Below are 19,950 nucleotides of genomic sequence, written 5' to 3'. Positions count from 1 at the left end.
AGAACTAAAAAAAAATAAAACTATTTCTTGTTTATGGAAAGTTTCAACAAAAATTTGAAAATGGTGATATAAGTTAGAGCCTCATCTGTTCCTTATAAAAATTTTGATGTGATGCTTGATAGAGCTGCTGCTATTAACTTTCTTAAGAATTTCCTGTGAAACTTCACATGAAACACGATTTGTCTGGGTACAGTGTTGGCTTTGAACAAATACCTATAATTTAAAAAAATAGATGCTATGGCCTGAATGTTTTCCTCCCCCCTCCCCTAAGCTCACATGTTGAAACCTAAAGCCCAAGGTGATGGTGTTAGGAGGTGGAACCTCCAGAGTATGATTAGGGCTGAGGGACTGAGCCTCACAGATGAGATTAATGCTTTGAGGAAAGAGCCACAACACAGCCCCTTGCCCCTTCTACAATGACAGTACGAATCAGCAGTCTGCAACCTAAAGGGTGCCTTCACCAAAACACTGATATCTACATCTTAAATTCTAGCTGCCAGAATGACAAAAAATAAATTTCTATTATTTATGAGCCACCCGGTCTCTGGCTTTTTCTGTTCTTGTTGCTGTTATAGTGACTGAACAACAACAACAGGGTGTTCAAAACGTCCTAGGACAATGAACCAGATACATACCATTCAAAAGGTAAAAACGGAGTTTCGTGGAATTGAAGATTAACAAGTTGACTCACGCAAAATGGATTTTAACTTCATAAAATTTTTAGACATTTTATGCGATGTATCTCTAAGATGGTTACATCGTTTTCCAAATGGTTTAAACCCAGAATGTGTGTCTCAAATTATTTTACCATTTCTTAAAGACTTAACAAAACAAGTGGACTTTGAAATTCTTATATTTGTAGAGTGGATCTATTCTAAGTGGATGCGTTAGTAACTCAGTGGTGTCCCACTCTTTGTGATCCTATGGACTCGGGCCCACCAGACTCCTCTGTCCATGTGATCGCCCAGGTAAGACTACTGGGGTGGGTTGCCATTCTCCTGCCATGCAGGAGATCGAACCCAGTCTCCCGCATTGCAAGTAGATTCTTTACTATCTGAGCCACCAGGGAAGCCCCGGGTCTAGTCTAAACTTTTACTGAACAATCACTTGGTTTGCTGAGTCATCTGATCTCCTGGAAATAGATGGTAGTCTCTTAAGAGTGCCAGTTTATGCCAGTCAGATCACCTAGGTTTCAGTGAGAGGATAAATTTACAGTATGCTTTTTCAGATTTCATAGGAGATGGCACATATAGGAAAAGTGGTGCAATTATTCTAAAAATATTACCTTTAGTTAATTTTTCATGGAATACTTTTCAGTTCAGTTCAGTTCAGTCTCTCAGTCGTGTCCAACACTTTGAGAGCCCATGAACCGCAGCACACCAGGCCTCCCTGTCCATCACCAACTCCTGGAGTTTACCCAAACCCATGTCCATTGAGTCAGTGATGCCATCCAACCACCTCATCCTCTGTTGTCCCCTTCTCCTGCCCTCAATCTTTCCCAGCATCAGGGTCCAATGAGTCAGGTCTTCGCATCAGGTGGCCAAAGTACTGGAGTTTCAGCTTCAACATCAGTCCTTCCAGTGAACATCCAGGACTGATCTCCTTTAGGATGGACTGGTTGGATCTCCTTGCAGTTCAAGGGACTCTCAAGAGTCTTCTCCAACATCACAGTTGAAAAGCATCAATTCTTCAGTGCTTAGCTTTCTTTAGGGAATACTTTTATCATCAGGAATACCTAAATCTTGCTGCTGTTTACATGTCTACACAGTACTGGATTTCTCTGTGGTTTTAAATGAGTGAAGTGTCAGTTTGGTGTTTTGTTTGTTAGCTTTACAGTAAGTACTGGAAAGGCAAAAGTAGTGGTCGCTTATTTTTTGATACAAAATTAAGAAGTTCAAATAAATGTACATGTAAATCCTTAGGATAGTTTGTGCATTATAGTAATTGATGTTGTACATATAATCAAGTTGACCTCTGACTATAGGGGAAGCATCATTCAGATTTTAACTTATCCTTGTTTTTTCTAAACTATGACTATTAAGCAGTGCCAAGAAATAAGACAATAAACCTTATTATTATTTTAATATATATCTTTTAAAAAGACAAGGGTAAAGATGCTTGAGAAATTAGCAACAGAGGAGAAAGTTTCGTCAGCTATAACCCAAGTTTTAATTAAAACCGTGATTGATGGCAAGTGCCACCTTGCAATGTGACCTCTAGAAAGATCTACAGCTGTTGACTCAATTGTGAAGATGGTCTCTACTCTTTTCAAAGTAAAACACAAAGCATATAAATCATGTTTAGAATTATTAATCACATGAATATTATGTTAATGATTTAGAAATCTGAAGACAGGCAAAAATGTAGTCCTAAAAAATGAAGGAGCTTTGGGGATGCCTTATTTGGTAAGCCATAATTTCCAGATTATTAAACTAATCATTTAAAAAGAAGTTTTCACTGCATTAATCCCATTTAAATTTAAGACAGAAACACTGAACAGAGATGAAGCTCTATTAGTTGCACAATGTGAATCCAATGGGACTACTGACAGGGCTGGAGAGAAGAGACTGTAAGTTCAAAAGACATCATTAGCCAATAAATACTGAGCCAGGAGAGTATCTGAGTTAGATAAGTGCTTACCCACCAAGAGTGCTTTTGTATATATTCCCAGTGGATTAAATCTTTAAAAGAAAGCAAGTGATTGGATGGGACTCACAAAAAGGAGGAAAAAAAGTAAAGATGTCCATTATGTTTTGACATTGTTGATGAAGACCATGGGGCAGCTGGGCAGTTCTTTGTTTTTGTTTTTTTTAAGGGATATAAACATAGGTCTAGAAAAGCCAGCAAAACCAAGGTCAAACACCGTCTAGAACTCCCTGATCTGAGGCCATTAATGCAAAACGGAAAAGAACTCTAATGCCAAGAAGAAAAATAAAAGACAGCAAATGTTGTGGCAAGAATGTGTTTTCAATAAAAGCACATGAATTAAATAGTTTGAAGAAGAGACATTTTTAGTGTCCATCTTTAAGTAAAGGAAATTCTGCTATTTAGACATCACTGTGTGTTTTCAGGAAGCAGAGCAAAAGGCAACAAGCTTAAATAGCATTGAGTGGGATTTATGCTATAAAAAAGATGAGTTTTACTGCACCAGGAGTTGTTAAATCCAGGAATAAGAGAGGGAAGGAAGCTGTACTTTCTTTTGAAGGGGTAGAGAATTAAGGTAGCTTCTCATCTGTCAGGAAAGTTTAAGGCAGGGTGAATGGATTAGGTGACCTTTCAAAATTACTTCCATCCCAGGATTTATGATGTCAGTGTAAACCCGCAGCCCCAGATGGAAACCCGGCCGGGAGCCCCGGCGCCCGCACGCGTTTTGCTTCCCCTTGGACACAGGCGGTCAGGAAGCTGACGGTCACCGGCGCAAGCTTGGAGTCTGAGCGTGGGCTCTGAAACTGTGACTTTCAGCGTCTTCAGTCACGAAAGGGGGGTGACTATTGTACTGGCTTCATTTGACTGATGAGAAGATAAGTGAGATGATGAACATAAAGCCAACAGTATGAAGTAGGAACCATAAATATCCATGGTCTCATTAGACCCAATTCTGCCACCTCCGCAGCCATTGTGGTTCAAAATGATGTGAAAGTTCCGCCTTTCTTTCTTGTCTATTTCCCCTTATATCGTCTGTTCCCCCCTGCTTCTCTCAAGAGGAGAACTCTGTGTCTATCAAGAGAAAAACGAACAACGAAATTTCACCAGGCAACAGAGACTGCTGCTACATGAGAGGCAGATAAAGTAAACAGATATATGAACATCAAAATACCTGAAAATCCCCAAATATTAGTAAGCTGTGCTTTTTCTTGAGTGGAATTTGATGCACCTATTAAAATACTTTGCAAAGGTTTTATTATTAGAAATAAGGTTTCTGTTTTGTTTTATAAATACAGCTTTCCTGCTTCTTCCTGTCTTTATAGTGTTCTTCAAAAGTTTTCAGCTTTTCAGTCCCAATCATTCTTTTAGGAAGGAACTGGCCCTTACACTTTATTTTTGACATGAGTATAGACTTGGCCTGTAAGTATACATGTTTAATAATTTTTAAATGTTTACAAGTGTTTCTATTCATATATATATAAGTATCATTTGCAGTGGCTATGACAAGTTGTTATTGGTGAAATAACCATAAATCTGAACTTAGTCCTATTGTATCAAGCTTTTACTATATCTTAGTACAAAAATCAAATCTTCATTTTCTTCATTTTTCTTTTGGACGAAATCTTTGTGAACCAGTAATATGTTATTAAACTAATCAACGAAATACATGAATATAGATATAAAATTATGTATGAAAATTTTATAGATACTGTTTTAACGTGCATATATGGTGGCTTAGATGGTAGAGAATCTACCTGCAATGCAAGAAACCTGGGTTTGATCCCTGGGTCAGGAAGATCCCCTGGAGAAGGGAATGGCGACCAGCTCCAGTACTCTTGCCTGGAGAATCCCATGGACAGAGGAGCCTGGTGGGCTATAGTCCATCGGATCACAGAGTCAGACTCAACTGAGTGACTAACACTTAACAAATATGTCTGTATTTGGCAATTATTCTGAATAAACTCATTCAATTCCTGTTTACATGTACATTTCTACCAAACAGGCAACATTTATTTTTTTATTGCTCAATATATAATCTCATAAAGAATACTTACTTCTCTGTGTCTACTATTTTAAAAATGAGTCAGTCATAGAATTATTTCTATGTTTATTTTCTAATGACATTCAAATATCTCAAAAAATACTGAGCTGATCATATTGATAAAATATGAATGACACAAGAAAAAAAATCAGCAAGCAATACCAAGGGCCCATCTTTTTTTTTCAGTTTGAATACAATACTATTAAATTCATTCATTGCTTCCTTCATTCTAGGCACCATGTTGGAGACACAGAGCCAAATATGATATATGCATTTTCACAGCACACTGTACTGTTTCCACATTCGATTATAGATAATTACATTTCTCCCCTCAAACTGTAAGCTACTGGATGGCAAATGCTCTATTAGCTTTTTATCTTTGTATTTCTAGTGCCTGCCAAACATTCAGCTTTTTGAGTGATGGAGTCAATGAATGGAACTAAAGGACTGAATTAAAGGGGTTTTTCTCCAAGAGAACTGTTCTCTATTTTCGTACTAGACACCAAAAGAATGGGATAAAAATATTAACTTTCTCATTCCCTATAGGAGTATCAGACACGTCATTTTCTTTCCGTCACTGACTCCAACCTTTAAAACTAAGGTAAGCGTATGAGAGGAGCACAGTTACCACTTGCTTAATTTTCACTGACCAGCTAACTCTGTGTCTTTTGGTATTGAGCAACTTTGGAACAATTACCACGTTATTAAAGTCGCCCCTAAATTACTTTGTCCTTTCTGGGTTTTTGGTGTTTCTTTGTTTGTCGAATATAAACCCCAAGTAAGCACTGATCAGCTATGTGCACACGTCACCCTTGTTCTTTAATAGAGACAGAGACCATTCATCTGGTAAATCTTGTAATGTCTCGCTTCTTGTTTATAAATCCCCTGATTAACCACATCATTACTGCTGTTTTCATAAGGATACCTAACGTGGTGGAGAAAAGAAGACACATGAATACAGCTAACTGATAATAAAAGAACTGATGGGAAAAAAACACAAAAAAACACACAATTCTGTCAGTCACCTTAAGAAATGTCACCCCCAGGAAAATAAAATTGAGCACACAGCACGAACTGCATATATCTGCTTACATCCCTTGGGCCAAAAAAAGTCTTACTTATGTCTTTCATGGCTCTGGCTTACTGATCTTCTCTGGACCTCTTGACTGTCAATATTTTTGTTTGGGGGGAATACTTTTTCTCTTTCCAAGCTGAAAGAAAAATACACGCTTGTTTTCTCCTTCCCTCCAGGATAGAAAAGAAGAAAAACTGCACTTGAAACTATTTTAAAAAGCAACTGCCATAAAAAAATGGAAGCAGGCACATGGCATGGGAAGAATTCAAATGTTTGCTTATTTCATAAAAAAGTGAACATTGACTGCCTTCGCCAAAGTGATCTTGCTATATTCACCATAAAAAAAAGAATTCTCTCCAATTAAAAAGGGACAGGGAACCCCAAGATCTTAACAGATTGTGTTAAATAGAACTATCTCATATGTATATAAGGACCTGAGCCTGATCTTCACAAAGAGATGATGGTGATTTTGATAAGGGCTGCCCCAAGGATACCTGTTGACTAGCTAGGTATCATTTCTCTTCTCTCCATTCCAATCCAAATCAATTAAGGTTGTGGAACTGCCTATATGACATCTTCAGCAGTTGTAAATGTAGCACTGTATTACAGATTCAGATTCCACACACCGATTCACTTCTAGTTCACAAAAAATGCTATTTTAAAATCTCGATCTATTCTAGATTAACATCTTATTTGACTACTGATTGCATGTTTTAATGCTTTGAGACCCTACATAATGAAAAAAAAAAGATTGAGCCCATTTATTTCACTGCTTACAATTCAACCAGCCAACTCATAAAAATATCATTTTGGACCAAGTTTTTACCTGATTCCAAATATCAGAAAGTTGGGAAAATTTCCAAATAAATATACATGAATCTGCCATGCAAAATAATAGGTGCATCCATGCTTTCACTGTTTGAAAGTGGCATGCTCTGCTAATCAACCAGAATTCCCTGTGTTACAAACTCATATAATATACTTCAGACACCACCAGATTCAAAATGTGCTTTTTTTCTGCTAGTCTCAAAATGTCACAAAGATAGAAGCTCTGTGATTTGAAACAAAAAGTTTTTTGAGTGTGCCTCCTTCCTTTATCCACCCTATTATATGGAATAATATATACACATTTACACATTATTGCTTATTTCTTACAGTTACCTAAAATATTCAAGTAAAGTCAGTGTGTTTAAGCACAATTCCATTTTATGTACCTGTGTATTACTCTGAATTAAAAACAAGTCACACAGTTAAAATTTGAAAACCTGCTACACTAGGAAAGTTTTTTATTTTTTAATTCTGTATGTTTTGCTTTGCTTTTTTTTTTTTTTTTTGAATCTCACCGTGTACTTGCTAACAAAAGTCAAAGTGTTAGTAACTCAGTCATGTCTGACTCTGTAATTCCATGAACTGTAGTCCTCCAGGCTCCTCTGTCCATGGAGTTCTCCAGGCAAGAATACTGGAGTGGGTTGCTATTCCCTTCTCCAGGGGATCTTCCTGACCCAGGAATCAAACTCCGGTTTCCCTCATAGGTGGATTCTTTACCACCTGCGCTGCTAACAAATGTTAGAGTCTAACTCTCACATTAGAGAACGTGTACAAAAAAGAAAACAAAGAAATTTCAGTAGCACTTTATTTGATATTTGGTTTTAATGAAGCAAAGACAAACACTCTACATTTAGCTCTCCACATCTATTCAAATATTGATTTAGATATTTTACAAAAAAGTTCAAATCACAGAGGAAAAATTATAGCTGAATCAAGTGGGCAAAAGTTGGTGCCCTATACCTGTAGAAATTATTGTTAGGGTTTAATGGACTGGCAAGATGAATAGCTTTCATGGTAAAAAAGAACGAACGTTTTGGTCAGGAGTTTAATGAGCTCAATGGCTCAATGAGATGCTTGCATGTCCAAAAAAGCACAGAGCATCTGGCGCTGGTGGTTACAATGATCATCCAAGGGTTGTTGTGAATGCTATATAAAAAAAAAAAACCGCAACCTAGTAACATCTGCTTAAAAGGATAATTTCGGAGATACTAGAGGTGGGGAATGAATATTGTCCTCCAATTTACAGTCTTGATAATACTCACACTTTCATTTGCTGAATCTAAAATTCCCCAGATCAGAAACTCTATTACACACACATAGAGACACACTCAAAGTAGACAGAGCAATCTGGTATCTCTTAGCCTCTGGTAGCTTACATTTAAATAGACATTGAAATAATCATCTATTTAAAAAAAAAATCATGAACTTATAAAGCAAGGGAACAAAGAGGAAAACAGATGCCATGAATTTACTGGAAGTTAGAAAATTCGTTTATAACACGATTGTAAAATCAACTTGGAAAGTATTCTACATTTTGAGCAATTGGTTGGAAAACTGTATATGTTAAGAAGAAATAATGTTTCCTCTTGCATTAGTACCATCACTTTTGCCTCTCTGGATTGGAAGCTGGGTTTGCATGTCATTAACCTGTGCGTGCGTGCTCAGTTGCTTAGCTCAGTCGTGTTGGCTCTTTGTGACCCCAAGGACTGCAGCCTGCAAGTCTCCTCTGTCTGCGGGATTTCCCCGGCAAGGATAGTGGGGTGGGTTGCCATTTCCTTCTCCAAGGGATCTTCCAGACCCAGGGATCGAACCCTCACCTCCTGAGGCTCCTGCTTGGGCAGGTGGAATCTTTACCGGGAGTCACCTGGGAAGTCCCTGATTAGCATATCCACACAGAATCTCTAGGACGGGAGGGTTAATAGATGCTTCTCTGTTTCACTAGACCTACTAGAGCGGTCAACAGGTCTTTAATGTCGTGTAACTTTCAGTTACTTTTTTAATGCCAGCCTTTGCACGTTTCAGTAAGCAGTTGTACTGTTCATCAGCTTGTGAGTATGTGTCCAGAAGACCTGTCTTCTCAGGTTTGGGAGTGGTCTACAGAGGCCATGGTTAAACGTTCCATTGTTTTTCAGAAAAATATTTGTAAATATTTTACAATAATAATATGTCATATATAGCACTATTATAAATATATGGAGAAGGTAATGGCAATCCACTCCAGTACTCTTACCTGGAATATCCCACGGACGGAGGAGCCTGGTGGGCTGCAATCCAGGGGGTCACGAAGAGTCGGACACGACTGAGCAACTTCACTCTCACTTTTCACTTTCATGCATTGGAGAAGGAAATGGCAACCCACTCCAGTGTTCTTGCCTGGAGAATCCCAGGGACGGGGGAGCCTGGTGGGCTGCCGTCTATGGGGTCGCACAGAGTCGGACACAACTGAATCGACTTAGCAGCAGCAGCGCAGCAGCATAAATATGTATCAATATAACGCATTTTTCTATACAGTGCCTCCATTTTTATAGCCTTAAAAATTGAAGAGCAACTCTGTACTACTGAGTTTGTATAGTAAATTATTTAACTTTTAGAAAAAATTTAAAAAAAGTTACTACTGTCTCAGATAGCTTTCTTCATGGAATATATGGTATATATTAGTGGATAATGTTAATTGATGAGGCAAAATTTTATTGTTGCTGATACCTCATATTATACATGCTGGACAATTCAAGCTGAGTAACTTAAAAGACCCCATTCTTAATTGCTGATGTTTGCAAATACAGTGTCAAAATATTTCTAATTCCTTGAAAAATAATTATTGCAAAAGTATATTTGTAAATCAGTCACAATAAATGCATGACACAAAATGCAAAATAATGAATACTATTTACACAGTAAAATGTTTTCAAAAAGTTTGTGGGTGTGAACCCCTATATAGAAAGCAATATCAAAAGTTAAAATATGTAATGAGATTCTGGAATATCATTGATGATTTTATGGTGAGCAGTTATTTATCTTATTTACTTGAAAAATAACTAAAATTTTCTCATTAGAATATGTCTTGTGCTAAATGTTTGTGATAATAAGCCATAGCCAAGGCATTACCTTATGCATGTATATTTATCTATATTTCCTATAGCAACACTCAGCAAAATTGTTTATACATTTGTGTTCATCATAATTTCACTGTATATTTCCAGCTAAAGTTGGCATTCTCCTTGTGAAATTCTTACTATTTTTGGCAAGCATAGGGACTTCTTATAACATTGTTTTAAAAATCTTGCCTAAGGTATTTAGTAGATGATGTCAAAAATAAAATTATCAAAATTTTATAGAAAACTTGGAAAACTTTACTTTTGTCTTAAATGTGCAAAAAGTGAATGTGGTATATTGTAATACCAATAATCTATGCTCTTTGCTATTAAGCATTTACAAATCTCAGGACTGCGCCATTATAATTAAAACAAATTGCTCTAATAAATCCCTAAAGCAATTATCAAACCATACATCTAAATAATATTTATGTAGAAAGCAATACTGTTTGCATAGCTTGAATGAATAGGACAGTCAAGGTATGTTACAACAATAAATGGGAAACTAAATATCCCAGATGTATGCAATGTAAACAAATTCACTTTGTATTTCACAAGTAGAGATGAAACAATCTTTTTACTCATTGCGTGAAAATGATTCTGTGTTCAAAGGAACCCCCTCTTTGGTCAAAATTACATTTTATATATGAAGTAGTGATTAAAATAATTTGAAAGTTCCAGGTTTTCTAGTCTTTGAGGAAATGGTGACTAAAACAAAACAAACCTGCTTTAACTTAAATACTGGTTCTGATTCATGATGATCAAATGTTAATACCACCCCTCACTTCTCAAAAACAAAACAATATTTATAACAATGTCATGGAATGTATGTAATTCCATAGTATCCTCAGGGAACCAGAAATCAAGAAGAATCCCTGAAAGATCAAGAGAAGATAGAAGTAGATTATAGAAAGAAGGCTCAGTTGAAACATTAGCAAGGGAACAGTTCTAAAATATGGCAGAGAATGCAAAGGGGACTCTCTTCTCTGTTTCATCCAAGTAGCCAAAGCCCACTATGACTATGTCAATCTACAAAAGTATTTATTTTAAAATGCATCAAAAAACATCTTGATAAAACATACTTGATGGATAGCAGTAGGAGAAAAGGGAGAAGGAAATGAAAATGAATGAAATTTGGCTTTATTAAGGAGGTGCAAATCTTAACTGACACTAACCTTGACTGAAAAAGTAATATTGAAAAATATAATATTTAATGTATGTTAAAATATAATGGTGAGATTCAACTTTCTGCAAAGCTGAAGTAGTGTGTTCTCAGTGTAGAATCATCATTCTTTAAACATAAATAGGCTAACTTTACATCATATGTATCTAACACATATATATTGTATGTGTGTGTGTGGAAGCAACGGACATCTCCAGGGCAGTACAAATTTGTCAGGCAAAGTCCTGTGAAAGTAAGGATGCACACATGTGTACCCAGGATTTGGTACTCTTTTTTTTCCCCCAATAGATATTTAGCTATGCATAGCAGGTAGCTAGCAGGTTAATAAGCTGAAAATAAATTTGAACAGAATATATGACATTAAGTAGACGGTGAGAACTGAACAAAGGCTTACTCATTCCTTGGGCTTTGGCTGGCAAGATGAAGTGGTAAATCCTAAGAGTAAGGTTCAACAAGAAATAAACCATTCATCCCCCCCAAAAAATTCAGCTTCAATTTACCTCAGTCTTTTATTGGATTAAGGTGACCAGGGATTTCTAGTGGCCAATCCCAGCCATGTTCAGAAGAGGATAATGGGGAATCTCAAATAACCTTAAAATTTTTAACTTAAAATTCCAACACACAAGGAAACTGAACTGGGACTGTAAATTGCAAAACAAATCAGAGCATATAAAGAAACTATATGGGCATTGGTAACATATAATTCAGTTACAGACTTTAAAATAACTACACTTTTCTAACAAAGGTCTGTGTAGTCAAAGTCACGGTATTTTCAGTAGTCATGTATGGATGTGAGTGCTGGACCATAAAGAAGGTTGAGCGCCAAAGAATTGATGCTTTCAAATTGTGGTGTTGAAGACTCTTGAAAATCCCTTGGACTACAAGGAGATCCAACCAGTCAATTCTAAAGGAAGTCAATCCTGAATATTCCTTGGAAGGACTGATGCTGAAGCTGAAATACTTTGGCCACCTAATATGAAGAGCCAACCCACTGGAAAAGACCCTGATGTTAGGAAATACTGAAGGCAAAAGGAGAAGGGGGTAGCAGAAGATGAGATGGGTAGATAGCATCATCCACTTAATGGACATGAGTTTGAGAAAACTCTGGGAGATAGTGAAGGACAGGGAAGCCTGGCATGTTGCAGTCCACAGGGTCACAAAGAGTTGGGCATGATTTAGTGACTGAACACCAACAACAATACAGGGACTTCCCAGCATTCCAGTGGTTAAGATCAGTGGTTCCACAGTAATAAGCATGAGTTTGACCCCTGGTTAACTAAGATCGCACATTCTGCAAGTTGAGGCAAAAAAAAACCCAACTTAAAAATAAACAAATAAATAACTAAACTACATATATTTTAGAAATTAAAAGATGACATTAATCATCAGAATACTACAAAAATAAGGAAAAAGAACAAATGAAAACCTAACAAGTGAAAATATAATAATTGATGTTAGATATGCAATTACTTATAGAATATTAGATGCAATATTAAAAGAGAATGAGAATCAAAAGACAAATCAGGAAAAAATAGCCAGAATAAAACACAGAGATTAATGAAGTAAATAATATAACAAAAACAGGATACATAAGAAGTGTAAACCGCATTCCAAGAGATAAGAAAGAAAATGATGCAGAAGCAATGCTTGAGGATATAATAGAAGGGAAAATGGCAAAATTTATGGAATACATCAACTCATATATTCAAAATATAAAAATTACAAGAAGAAAACCATACAAACAAAACCATAACTAGGAACATCACCATATAACAACTGAAAACCAAAGCCAAAGAAAATATCATAAAAGTATGCAGAGAGGGAAGAAGTCTTGTCAAAAGAGCAATAAGATTGAAACTGAATTATCAACAGAGATAATAGAAAGCAGAGGATAAGAGAATGGCATGCTTCATGTGCTGAAAAAAATAATTTCCAATTTGAAATTCCACACCCAGTTCGTTGCCAATTTAGAATTCTATATGCAACAAATATATCATTCCTTTAAATAAGAAGCTAAAAAATTTTCAGAAGAATAAAAACTAAGATAATTTATCAGTGGCATAATAACACTAAGTATATCATTACAGAAGTTTTCTCAAACATAATATGAATGATCTTAGATGTAAACTTGTAAATTAGGAAATAAAGATCAATATGAGGTGTCCACCCTCACCACTTTTATTTAGCAGAGTTTTGGAAGTCCTAGCTATGGCAATCAGAGAAGAAAGGGAAATAAAAGGAATCTATATTGAAAAAGAAGTCAAACTGTCACTGATAACGTGATACAATACATAGAAAATCCTAGAGGCCACCAAAAAACTACTAAAGGTCATCAATGAATTTGTTAAAGTTGTAGGATATGAAATTAATATACAGAGATATCCTGCATTCCTATACACTAACAAAAGATCAGAAAGAGAAATTAAGGAAACAATTTCATTTATCATCACATAAAAAAGAATAAGATACCTAGTAACAAACTTACCTACGGAGGTAGAACACCTGTACTCCACAAATGATGAACCTGATGAGAGACATCAGAGATGATGTGAAGGGGAAGATACACCATGTTCTTGAATGGGAAGAATCAATGTTGTCAAAATGACTATACCAGCAAAGGCAATCTACAGATTCAGTGCAATCTTTTTCAAACTACAAATGGCATTTTTCACAGAACTGGAAGAAAAAATATTAAAGCCTATGTTCCAGGCAGTGCAGTGGTAAAAGGTCTATCTGGCAACACAGGAGATGCAGGAGACTCGGGTTCCATATCTGCATCAGGAAGATCCCCTGGAGGAGGAAATGGCATCCCACTCCAGTGTTCTTGCCTGGGAAATTCCACGGACAGAGGAGCCTGGTGAGTTAGACACAGCTGAGCAACTGAGCATGCACTCAGGCATGGGAACATGAAAGACCCCAAATGGCCAAACCACTTCTGAGAAAAAGATGGAGCTGGAGGAATCAGGCTCCTGAACTTCAGATTTTACTACATGCTACAGTACTCAAAAAAAGTATGGTGCTGGCACAAAAGCAAAAATACATGTCAATAGAATATGATAGAAAGACCAGAAATAAACTCATGAACTGATGGTGAGTTCATGTAAAAAAAATTAAATTAGAACTTTCTCTAACACCATACATGAAAATAAACTCAAATGGATTAAAGACCTAAGTGTAAGGCTGAATATTATAAAACTCTTAGATATAAACATAAGCAAAACACTCCTTGACATAAATCATAGCAATATTTCTTTGGATTTATCTCTGAGAATAATGAAAATGAAAACAAAAAATAAGCAAATGGGACTTAATTAAGCATAACAGCTTATATACAGCAAAGAAACCCATAAAAAAAATGACTAGACAACCCACAGAATGTAAGAAAATATTTACAAACAAGGTGACTAAGAGAGAGGTTAATCTCCAAAATTTGCAAACAATTCATGCAACTCTATAGCAAAAAAATCCCCAAAAGCGCGATCAAAAAATGGAGAGAAGATCTAAATAGACATTTCTCCACAGAAGACCAAGGGGCACATGAAGAGGCATTCAATATTGCTAATTATCAGAGAAATGCAAATCAAAGCTACAATCAGGTTCCACCTCACACCAGTGAGAATGGCCATCATCAAAAAGTCTACAGACAGTAAATGCTGGAGAGCGTGTGGGAAAAAGGGAACACTTTCTGACTGTTGCAGAACTGTTAATTGGTACACACTATGGAGAACAGATGGAGGTGCCTCAAGAAACTAAGAAAGAAGTATCATATGATCCAGCAATCCCACTCCTGGGCATGCCTCCAGATAAAAACATCGTTAGAAAGGATCCATGCTCTCAAATGCTCACTGCAGCCTTGTTTATAATAGCCAGGCCATGGAAGCAACCCAAACGCCCACTGACAAAAGAATAGATAAATAACATGTGGAACGTAAATACAATGGGATAATACCAAGCCCTAAAAAGGATGAAATGCCTTCTGCAGCCACATGGCTGGACCTAGCCATAATCATACTAAGTGAAGTAAGTCAGACAGAGAAAGACACATATTATGTATCACTTACATGTGGAATCTAAAAAAACAATGATACGAGTGAACCAATTTACAAAACAGAAACAGACTCACAGACTTCAAAAATAAACTTATGATTACCAAAGGAGGTAAGTGACAGGAAGGGGCAAATTAGAAGGTTTAGATTAACATATACCCACTACCATATATGGAATAGATGATCAACCAGGAACCACCACACAGCACAGGGAACCCAACTCAGTATTAGGTAATAACGGACATGAAAAAAGAATCCGAGGAAGAAAGGATAGATGCATATCTGATTCACTTTGTGTACAGCGGAAATTAACATAACATTGTAAATCAACTATTCTCCAATGAAAATTAAAAAAAAAATAGAGAAATGATATGCTGTTTAAAAAAAATATGAATCCAAGGACTTCATCATAGATGCTAGCCACCCAGTTAAAATGCATTAAGTTTCTAAGGTATTTTGGAAAGAACCAAGGATGTGTTCAAAGTCCATGTCATCAATTCTTAAGTCAAATTTTCATAAGGGATCCAATTAAAAGTTCCATGGTGTTCTTTTTAAAGTTTATTTGAGAGGTTTTTTTTTTAATGTTCAAATATTGGAGGTATTTTTATTTTCTCCAATTGATGGGTTCAAACAAGACATCTTTATTAATTTTATTTTTATATTTGATTATATGAAGTCAATTCATTTTGACTATTCACCTAGAATATATGTATGCATGGAGTGTGCAATATACTTTATATCTGTAATCTTTAGCTAGGCCTATGAGCCCAGTGGTAAAAACTTGTAGCTTCATAGGTGAAAAGTATGTGCATTAATTTAATAGAAATAAAATAATCTGTGGAAATTCAGTAAGAGAGCTAATCCCAGGGGAAATGTAATTGCTTTCAAAGATATTCTTAACCTCTGCTGTGCTTAGTTGCTCAGTTGTGTCTGACTCTTTGTGACCCCATGGACTGCAGTCCGCTAAGTTCCTCTGTCCATGGGATTCTCGAGGCAAGAATACTAGAGGGGGTTTCCATGCCCTCCTCCAGGGGATGTTCCCAAGCCAGGTATTGAACCCAGGTCTCCCGCATTGCGGGCAGATTCTTTACCGACTGAGCCACCAGGGAAGCCCAAGAATACTGGAGTGGGTACCTATCCCTTCTCCAGGGGATCTTCCCGGGGTCTCCTGCTTTGCAGGCAGATTGTTTACTAGCTGAGCTATCAGGAAAGCCCATTCTTAGTCTACCAGAATACAGATAATGTTTATCATGAAAAAGCAAAATTTGACTAGCATCTTCAGAAGAATAAAAGCTAATTGATGTATTTTCCTTACTTTCAAAGTATTTTAAAATAAAGATTTAAGTCATTTTAATTAAAAGAACATTTTAAGAAAAATTTGCTTTTGAATAATTTTCCAGACATTATTATAGGGATAAATATCTAGTTGCTTTTGACACTTGCTATGACAATCTCAGCCTAAGTATACTAAGAACCAAAATAGTTTTAAATTACAATTGGTCACTGCAGATGATAAATTTCCACTGAGTGTGCTTAACAAATGGAAATATAAAACTTGGAATAATATGTTTCAACTGGAACTTACACTAAGCAAAGTCTAATAATGTATGACCATTTCTGGAAAAATAATCAATAATGTTTACAAATTAACTACTAGGCCCAGGATGCCCTGTTGTCAGATATTCATCTGTCAACCAGAGGAGGCCTATTCATGTAATGTCATGGAATGAACAAGAATTCTTTCATATTTATTTCGTGGATAATTTTCCTATTGAAAGCTAGAACAGTAAAATGCAAAAAATTCTTGCAGCATAAGAGAGCACGCATTAACTCTCTGCTGGGTTGGTCACAGTGTATAAATGTGGGCTGAAAATGTTTTCTCTCCTTCTTCATGTATTGTTTTATATAATGAGGGATTCACTATCTTAAAGAAAAAGCTTAGAGAAAGAAGATGGCAAACACAAATATACAAAGTGATTATTAGATATTAAGAATGTGTCATCTGTCTACCACAGAAAAATCTTTCTAAGTAGAGTTTTAAGTCATCTGCAAAACAGCAAACAAAAAATCTAAAGACTTCCTTCCTGTGGTCAGCACAGAGGCACTCTAGGTATCTGCGGGTAGGAGGTAGAAGAACAGAAATCTCTCTCTTCCACTTCCCTGTGAAAACCGTACCCCGTCTCTGAAGGGAGCCGGTGCAGAAGCCCTCTGACGCTGCCCTGAGTTCATCCATTGTGCTTCTGGTTTTCCATTTTTTCCCCCCAACCCAACAGAATTGAAGTTTACTTACAAACTGTTTTTTTCCCCCTAATATATCTGAGTTTTGACTGACAGCAAGTTTATTCAGTAACTGAACTTGAATGGCACTGAACGCCTCAGATACTCTTTTCTCTTGCCAAGTCTCTTCCTGGGAGAAGACACGAATCTCTGACTTGATTCTGAGGGAAGAGCTTTCTATGCACATGTGATTTTTTACTCATTGAAATGCATGACAAATGTTGAATAAATAATATCTACAGATACAATGTGCGCGTCCGTTCGATGTATACAACAACACTCTGAAGCTTCTAACACCGTTATGGTTCTTGAGCATGTTTATGTACAAATGAAGCACACTCAGTCCATCTCGGAAAACTGTTTATTTAACCTCAAAAGCTTGACTGCAGCCAATAAAAGCGAGATAATTCACAATACATAGCGAATCTCCATTCTGACACTTCTTTTCATTCTATGGTATTCAACTTTCCTTTTTCATTTTACCTTTTAAAGTAGAGTTATAGAAAGGTTTGCACATTTAAAATTCCCCACAGACAATAGTTCTAAAATAGTCACAATGCAATCAACAGCCAGGAGGTTGAAGCACCCTTCCCCGTAGTGCAGGTAAGTCAGCAAATAGAAGATTAACACTTACTGGGACAGATCCGTATCTGTTTACTGTGCTTTAGAGCGATGGTGCTTTAAGTTAGGATTTATTTTTTTCAGTACACTCTATGCAGAAATGTCTCTGAAATTCTCATATTTTAACAAGAAGTAAAAACAGTAACCTGGGTTAATGTGAAACTTTCTGCCAATTTCGTGCATTTCTTAGAGCACACAGCATTGCAAATATTCACAAAGAACGTTTTGTATGCAGTATTCACCAAACCCAGGTGGAGAAGGAATACCTTTTTTAAAGAAGAGAGAATACCTTTTCCATTTCAGTAACAACTTTTACCTAAACCATTCTGATAAATTTTGCATAATTACTTCACTCAGTTCTTGATAAAGTAGTTTATGATGTCTCACTAAGTTACATTAAGCTAAACAGCTCTCACCAGAGGAAACATTTCTACAAATGCAAAGCACTATAACTCCCCCTGCACACGTCTGTTTGGAGAAGGGCATGGCAACCCACTCCAGTGTTCTTGCCTGGACAATCCCATGGGCCGAGGAGCCTGGTGGGTGAGCCTGGTGGGCTATAGTCCATGGGGTCGCAAAGAGTCAGACATGACTGAGCGACTCATTCTCTCTCTCTCTCTCTCTCACACACACACACACACACACACACACACTTCTGTTACATCTATTAATGGCCTCGGCCTTGGAGGGTGGAGAAGAGACTCCAATTCAATTTGAACTATTTCCAAAGTAGATGTAGTAGCTTTCTATTGATAATTAAGCACTGACCATACCTAAAGTTTATTTAGTAGTATTATATCACAGTTATTATTTTCTTATGTTTTTAATTTTACTTATTTAAAATTAGCATATATGTTTTAAATTTCTGTTGTACAAAGGATCTGGGTATATATTAGTGAATAAAGGTTAAGCAGTCCCTGTCATTCTGGATTTTAAATATAGTGAGAAAGATAAGCAATAATTTAACAGAAGGTAAATAGATGACTGGCATAAATCAAGGAAGTGGGTTTCAGTGCGAGCATCAGAGATGGGGTGGGGGTGGCCTCCCTGATATTTAAGGAGAAATCAACAAGAAGGAGCCAGACGCCAGAAGAGATGTGAAAACGGAGGGAAAGCTGAGGCTTTGTGCTTGAAAACCCTAACATGTGGGACGAATGGCCTGTCTGATGAACAGGAAAGGCGACCTCAGACCTGCGCATCAGGGGACAAAGGGAAAAGGACTCAAGACCAGTATGAGTGACAAGAAAGGTTTCGGCATGTGGTTCAAAGGCCATAAAAAGAGCCTGGCTTAACGAGAGGACAAGCAGGACAAATTTTAGGAAACCCATCGGTGTTGAGTGGTAGAGAACGGGAATGTTTTATCTCAATGTAATAGGGATGTGATGAAATATTGACATTGTTTTCAATAAAAGAAAGCTAAATAAAGAAATGCTGCTACTGTGAGATCTTCTAATATTTTTAGTAACAATTTATAGACAATAGACTTATTGCCCCATGTCAACTGTCCACACAATAGAGGAGGAGGAAGAAAAGAAAAAAGGGAAATAAATAAAACATTATTTTGTTTCTTAAGTTAACCTATTACAGAGCACTAAAGGCAGAGATGACGCCACACTTTGTATGGATTTCATGCTAGTCAAAACAGCTTCTTGCTCCACAGCTTCTATACTGTAAAGGAGCTCTCTAAAATAAATTGCAATTTTCCTAGGAGAGAAGAAAAAAAGTTCTAATGCATGTGCACTGTAGCTTAACATAAAGCACACCATCTGGTGCTTGCTTTTTATTTGGCAATGATCTATAATGACACATTATAACAGATTTTATCTGTTAATTACTAAGTAGCAAAAGTGATTCTGCTCTGAAATTCAACCGAGCAAAATAAAACAGTTGCAGTGGGGAAAAAGTGTTTCTTAAGAATTGAAAAATTACTTCAGAATTCAAAAGTCTGTTTTATAAAATATCACTATTACTCACTGGTGTGCAAATTTATAGCAGAGGTTTAGAACATTTCTTATTGCCTGCATTTCCATTTTCTGCTTCATAGATGTTTTCATGGTGGTGAAGTCCTTCTTGTGTTATGGATAAAAACAGCAAAATATGTATATAGCAAAAAAATAAAATAAAATTTCCTTGTTTTTTAA

The sequence above is a fragment of the Cervus elaphus genome, chromosome 9 (genome assembly GCF_910594005.1).
Source record: "Cervus elaphus chromosome 9, mCerEla1.1, whole genome shotgun sequence".
Taxonomy (NCBI): domain Eukaryota; kingdom Metazoa; phylum Chordata; class Mammalia; order Artiodactyla; family Cervidae; genus Cervus; species Cervus elaphus.
Note: the sequence above shows the minus strand (reverse complement) of the source record.